Source organism: Cornus florida, unplaced genomic scaffold (assembly GCF_030987335.1).
Source record: "Cornus florida cultivar Cherokee Brave unplaced genomic scaffold, ASM3098733v1 CherokeeBrave_3.0.0_Hap2_Chr06, whole genome shotgun sequence".
NCBI lineage: Eukaryota > Viridiplantae > Streptophyta > Magnoliopsida > Cornales > Cornaceae > Cornus > Cornus florida.
In genome coordinates, this window is record NW_026775576.1 from 91,734,129 (window position 1) to 91,740,060 (window position 5,932).

Sequence of the window (5,932 nt, forward strand, 5' to 3'; positions counted from 1 at the left end):
AATAATATGACTAACATCGCAGAGATAATTTTAGTCTTTGTAAATAAGTTAATACAAATGTCTAACATATGTTATTGGTATCAGACATGATTATTACTTTACTCCGGGGAAACGGGATAAAGGAATTAATTTACAACCTCACAAAGGTAACCTCAAACACAAACAACACCTTTATTAAAGGGTGAGCTCATGAAGCTAAAAAAAAAAAATTATTTCCTTATTAAAGGGCGAGCTCACGAAACTCGGGCAAAACATCCCCTTTATTAAAAGGGCGAGCTGGGTGAAGCTCGTAAAAATTAGACCCTTTATTAAAAGGGCGAGTTGAGTAAAGCTCGTAAACATTAGACCCTTTATTAAAAGGGCGAGCTGGGTGAAGCTCCAAATTATTAATACCCTTATCAAAAGGGCGAGCTAAGTGAAGCTCATAAAATTTATTCCCTTATTAAAGGGACGTGTTGAGTGAAACTCATAAAACACACACACACACACATAGTGTGTTGATTCCCAAAGGGAATCCAACTACATCAGTGTTGTTGAGTGTGGGATTTAAACCCACGCCCTTTAAACGGTTGTTCACTTGGGGAATAATAGCCGATGTAGAACTATTCACCTCCAGAATTATAACCTAAGGTGAAAAAAAAAATCGACTTGTATTCACTTCGGGAAATTGTTCATCTCGGGAAACGTAGGAGAAAAATGTTGGATTCCAAATAGAATCAATCACATGGTGGTGGGATTTGAACTCACGCCCTTTCACATGAAATTTTTTGGATACCTCCGAAATAGTAACTGAGATAAATAAAATAAAATAAAATAATAAAAAAAAATCAACTTAGTATTCACCTCAGGAAATATAACCTAGATGAAACTGTTACCTTGACAAATGTAGGTGAAAAAAATGTTGTATTCCAAAGAGAAATTGTGGAATTTTAACTCCCACCCTTTCACGTGAAATTTTTTGGATACCTCGGGAATAGTACCCTGAGGTATTGTTGTCCTTAAAATAATATCCCGGGGTAAAAAAAAAAAAAAAAAAAAAAAAAAAAACCTTTGATATTTACTAGTCCGTTCCAAACCAGAAAATAGGGGGCAACTAATAGGGGAAAAATAACCTTAACTTGGACCGCCGCCCTTACTGAACTGTTTCCTTAGACTTTGTTGAAAAGAATGCAAATCGTTCATTCAGTTGTAATCGAGAATGTAGATATCATCAACCACTGAGAACAAATAGTAGTAAACGGAAGAGTAAGGTCATATACCAGTGAGATGAGAACTTAGGTGAGTATTTGACAAGAAAGAAGAAAATTCTAGAGAGAGAAATAGAGCAAGAATGATGAAGAAAATAACAAGAGACAGAGACAGCTCTTCAATCCAAATTCAAATGTGTGATTGTGTGTGATTAAATAGGGTCATTTCGCCGACCGTTAGTAGTTTAACAATGTAATGACCCGTTAGAACTTGGTTCGCTCTCTCTGTGTTATTGTGAGTCTGTGACTCGGCCCAAATCCATATTCTATTCAAAAGTGGCATCCGATCAAGCTTGAACTGTTTATGTTAGGTCTGGCCTGAAATAGGTTCGATGTGAGACCGGAAAAGTAAAGAACAATACTTGCATGTGGCATAATAACAGAACTATTTTGAATTAAAAATATGTATTAAAAAATTCTTAATTTCCCTCTCCTATTTTTTTTGAATTTAAAATGTACAAGTGTCATTATATCATTGTACCACATGATGGTGAGAGGATTATTCTACTTATGGATGAGTAGGTAAGTATTGTTTAGAAATAAATTATAGGGTAAAGTGCAATAAACCCCCCTCAACTATACCCCAAGTGCAACTAACCCCCCTCAACTATGGTCTTGGTGTAGTCTTAGGACCGAGAAGGTTTTTCCGGTCATCTCCTATCACCAAAAATTGAAAAAGTCTATTTTACCCCTCTCATAAAAAGGGTGCCACTTCACAATAAAAGCGCCACCGTTTTTCTTCAGCAACTTAAATGAACTTAAATAAATTTAATAACTAATTATATGGTGACACCTCATGTAACTTAAAATAAAAATCAGTTGCATAATATATTACAAGCCATATATATATGTTATATTTATAGAGAGAGTGAGTGAAAATTGTGAAATAAAAGGGTCAACCCAACCAAGTTCTCTCTAGCAGATTGAGGAAGGCGAAGCAACGGCGACAACCAACAAATCCGACGACAGCAAAGAGTTGGCGAGGAATATGACAGTGATAGATTTGGATGGCCATAGTAGGAATTAGTCCAGTGGCGATAACGGGAAAGGCTTAACCAACTATGATAAAAGGCCTGATCAACGGTGATGGCTGTAAGAATGTTGTGATGGTGTTTTGATGGCGAGACCCGCCGACGTGGTTGTTGTAGTGGCAATGGTTTCAATTAATGTTCTATAAATTATATGTGTTTGGCAATGATGGGGTTATGAATATTTTGATTGGGTTAGCTTGGTAATTAGCCACAAAGTTATTGATGGAGTTTTGCGATTGGGTTTTGCTAAAATTCAAGAAATCGAAATTCAATTTCAATTTAGGGGTTGGGTTTGTACTGTAACTCACCAGATTGAGCTATAACGTTCCCGTTCTGAACTAAAACTCTCGGGTCTGGACTGAACTTCACCGGACGGTTGGTCATTGTTCTAAACCTTTTCTGATTTGGGTCACTGAAATTCTCAAGTGACGATCGTCTCGTTTTAACAGTGAACCTTCTATCCTAGATCACGCCGGCCGCTACCTTATTCTCTTTCAACTAGGACTCCGGCGATGACCTGGTATATCCCATGGACAGCGACGGTCATTGTCCTCCATAGCTTGCTGGGTCGCTACAGTAGCGACCCCATCCTCCAGCATGTAACAACCCAAAGGTCGCTACCATCCATGGCGAGAACCAGGTTACAAAAACGACCTAGTCATATTTTTTCCCGGCGACGCAAAAATTGCCGTGGTGTTCCGATCAAGGCTATCGCCAAAGTTCATGGTGTAGAGATGCAGCTCTTCATTTTGGTCTTCAATGGAGATAGAGAAGAGAGAGAAAATTTGGTGAAGAGGATAGAGAAGAATTAGGGATTTTGGGTTGAAAAGGTAACAATCTTATAATATAAGGGTAGTATAGTATTTTTTTATGATAAGGGTTGAATGGTCATTTAATTTAAATATGGTATTGAGGGACTCAATTTAAGGACCAAAAAATTAACAGGTGGTCGGATTGGGTAAATTGCCACCAAACCCCTCAGTTGAGGGGGGTTATATGTTACTTTAGAAATTCAATGGGGTTTTGTGCTCATTGGGGTATAGTTGAGGGGAGTTTATTGCACTTTACCCTAAATTATATTATACTACTATTTAAATGTCGATAGCATTTTCACTTTTTAGACACACTTTTTTTATTAAATATAATATGGTACTAATTAGTTTATGTAATTTTTTAATAATTAATTATTTCATGTATCACCAAAGACATTGTAAGTTTGTATACTTCATCTTCCAAAAAAGAAGCGAGGTTTAGAGACTTTTTACTTTACCAAGCTTGTACACTCGTATTCTTATTTTAACACACTTTTTAATAACTAATCACATACGTAGTATTATTTTATGTCCTTAATTTATACGGTATATATATATATATACACACACACACACACACTATATAAATGTCAAATAAATTTAAATTGAATATGCAACACCACTCAATACCATTAAATCGATGATACAACACTATCAAATAAAAAATACAACAATAATGAAAAGGTTTTGCATTATCGAATTAACGATTTTATAATATTATATTTTGATGTGATACGTCGTATGAGTATAAAATATTCTTGGAGTGTGTTTAGTTAGATGAAAGTTGTGGGAATAGAAAAGAAACAAAAATGATTTAATTTTTTTTTGCATTTGTTTAGGATAAAAAGGAAATTTTTTAGACAATTATTAGATTCTGGCAAATCGTCAATATTTTCCAAAGCCAGTCCCACATAAAACATACGAAAGCTTTCATTTCATGCAAGAGTGGTACGGTTATATTTTAAGTTCACATTATACCTATGTTTCTTCTATCAGTTGGTTGTTATATTGTATATGTAAAATTCTATTGGTTATTTTAATTGAAACAGATTTCTAGTGGAATAATTCTAATTGTTTTTCAATTTCATCAAACCCCCCCCCCCCCCCCCTCCCAAAAAAAAAGAAAAAAAAAAGAAAAAAAAAGTATAGGTAGTTTTGATATGTGCAATATTTACTTTTCACTTTAATGCAATTCAAACTAACAAAATAATATTTATTCATAACTCTCTTACAAAAAAATCATGTTTACCAAATGCACGATAAAAACTTAATTTTCCTTTCCTTCACTTAACTTTCACGACCTTAGTAAATGCATTGCATAATTGTTTACTTTTGTATTACATGAAGCTACATTCTCAATATAGTGTGTCATATCCTTGATCTAAAAGTATATTGAACCATCTAATGCAGGGAGAGGATCATGATTTCCAATTAAACATTCATCACTCTCGATAGACTACTATATTATAGATACACTGTAGTAACAAATAATTTCGGTGTGTTCTGTCATTCGTGTAAGTAATGGAGTTCAACATTGTTTCTTGTGTTCTGTCATTAGTGTAAAAGTGAAAACAAACCATGTTGAATTCCAACATAACATGATTGATTTTATTCTGAAACAATCCGGCAAGATAACATGATTGTGGACATAAAGCTCATTTAATTATGTGCCTCTAGAGGACATAAAACTCATTTAACTATGTATCGCTTCGTAATTGCCCAACAATGTGTAATAATTTCTCGAAAAAGAATACAAGGCTTACCATCAGAAATAGCCTAGATCTCCAGTTGTGTAATACTCCTAATTTTCAAAATGATATAATTGGAATTTAAATTCAATTTTCTTTGAATTATGTGCTTATTTGTTTAATTGGTTAAATGTGTATTTATTTAAGTTAATTCTTTATTGTAATTGTTTGTTTATATTAAATTAATTGTTTAATTGTTTTAATTAATTGATTTTGTTGTTTACTTGAAGTATATGCTTATGTGGAGTGTCATAAATTGTTTTATTTGTTTTATTTATTTAACTGATTTATTTATTTTAATTGAATTTTGTGCTTAGGTGGATTTACATTAAATGTTTTAAAAACGGAGTTGGGCTTGGATATAGGATTTTATAGGTACAGTTATTATCCATGGATGGATATACATGTGTATATATATGTGTGTGTGTGTGTATAGGATTAAGTTAACTATTAAGATTTATTAATAATTTTAGTTATACTATTTTAATTATTAATGATTCTAGGGTTTTATATTTTCATATAGTCGTTGACTTAAATTAGGTTTTAATTAAAGCTTATAGATATACGGTTATAATCAGACTTGAGGTTGGGACGCCTATATATATATTCTTGTTTACGTCCGCTAGGGTTGGGAAAAACCCTATTCACGTAATAGTGTCTTGAGAGGAAAAACATAGAGGGTTTGGAGAGGAAAGCAGAGATGGTCTTGAGAGAAACATAGAGAGACTCAAAGAGGAAAGAAAAGGGTGTTGCTCGTGGGTTGAACCAAGAGGCAACAGAGGAGGAGAACAGTGAATAGAGGTGGAGAACAGTCTTGGGATTTGCCGGAAAACTCAAAGACGGTGGTTTAAGGTTTCAAAACTGAAACCGAAGGCAAGTTCTATTCTATCTCCTTCATGTAAACTTGTGTTATGTGCATTATAGGTAGTCTACAAGGGTTTAATCAATGTTAAAACAAGTCATTTATGCATGTGTTAACTATATTTAATTTTGGTGAATTAAACTGGTTTGCAAGTTCTTACAATTCCGTTAACTGGTGCATGCTGTATTTGAGTTTAAGCTTAGTTTATTTGATGTCGTTGATGCATGTCGAT